Source organism: Erinaceus europaeus, chromosome 12 (assembly GCF_950295315.1).
Source record: "Erinaceus europaeus chromosome 12, mEriEur2.1, whole genome shotgun sequence".
Lineage (NCBI taxonomy): Eukaryota > Metazoa > Chordata > Mammalia > Eulipotyphla > Erinaceidae > Erinaceus > Erinaceus europaeus.
In genome coordinates this window covers 82,655,350-82,656,722 of record NC_080173.1, presented here as the reverse complement: position 1 = coordinate 82,656,722, position 1,373 = coordinate 82,655,350, and positions in this window count along the sequence as shown.

Below are 1,373 nucleotides of genomic sequence, written 5' to 3'. Positions count from 1 at the left end.
CCCCGGGCTGGGTTCGCCTGAGGGGTGGTGGGCGGGGCGGGAGGAGGGCGGGGGGAGCCCCGGGACTGGGCGCTGCAAGGGGGCGGGGTCTGGGGGCGGGGCCAGGCTTGCTCAGAGCACCCCCCGCCCCCTGGAGACCCGGGGGACCCGGTGGCTCGCAGAAGCCCCAGAGGAGAGCTTCCCCCCAGCCCCCTAACTTCACCTGAATGGCCTACGGCCTGGGGCAGGGGCTGCGGACTCGCCTGATGACCTGGGCCCACGAGTGGACTTGAGGGGCCACAGAGGCGAGTTGTGCAGGACCTGGGTCCTGGGGGGTGGGGGGGGACACATGGCTGCTAAGGGAGCCCTGAGAGAAGCAGTAGCCGCAGTCCCCCAGAACTACCTCCCTCACCGTCAGCCTGTGGCCCTCGCCGCCCTCTCTACACCTCGTGGGCCCAGTTCTCACGAACACCTACTCGCCTGGAGGACTTGTGCCTTCTTTCTTTCTTTTTTTAAAAATTAACTTTATTTACTGGATAGAGACACCCAGAAGTCAAGAGGGAAGGGGAAGACAGAGAGAGAGAGAGAGAGAGGGAGAGACAACTACAGCCCTGCTTCATCACTTGCAAAGTTTTTCCCCTGCAGATGCAGACCCTGGGGACTCGAACCCAGGTCCTTGAGAGTTGTAACATGCGCGCTCAACCAGGAGTGTCAGCACCCAGTCCCTTTCCTGGTATTTCTTGCACATGACATAAGAGTTAGAGGAAAAGACAGATAGCAAGACTCTCCCTGTCAGCGCAGTTATGCTAGCTTCCCTCCCAGCCAGTGGTCAATTAGGGTTCGATGCTCATAAAGGAACCTGTGTTAGGGAATCTAGGAGAGGCAAAGTGCAAATGGGTGCTTACTACTGAATGGGTGACCTTGCAACTAATCACCCCGCTTCCCTGGCCTCTATGGATAATGCAATGCTTTGCCATGTGCAAGATCCTAGTTTCAGCCTGGACTATACTATATTTAAGGGAACGTTGGTGCTATAAACTCACTGGGGGTAACTCTCTCCCCCTCTTTACCTCTGCCTCTATCTGAAAAGTCATTCCAGAGTGGTGAAGCCCAAGTGATGACAAAAAAAAAAAAAGCAAGACAAGGAAGAATGGAAATAGTTGTTGCTTCAAGATGATAGGAGGATGCTCGAAGAGGCAAAGATACAGTTAAATTTTTGTGTGTGTTGTAAGAACTGATTTTAAATTAAAATAGGAACATTTTGTCTTTTGCACAAAAGAAAAAAAACTTTCCTGATTAGCCTGATCCTACCCAGGCTTGGTGGCTGGGCAGGCACAGATGACAACAGGAATAGATGTCTGAAGGGCTCATTCCTGTCACATTTGACTTCCAAA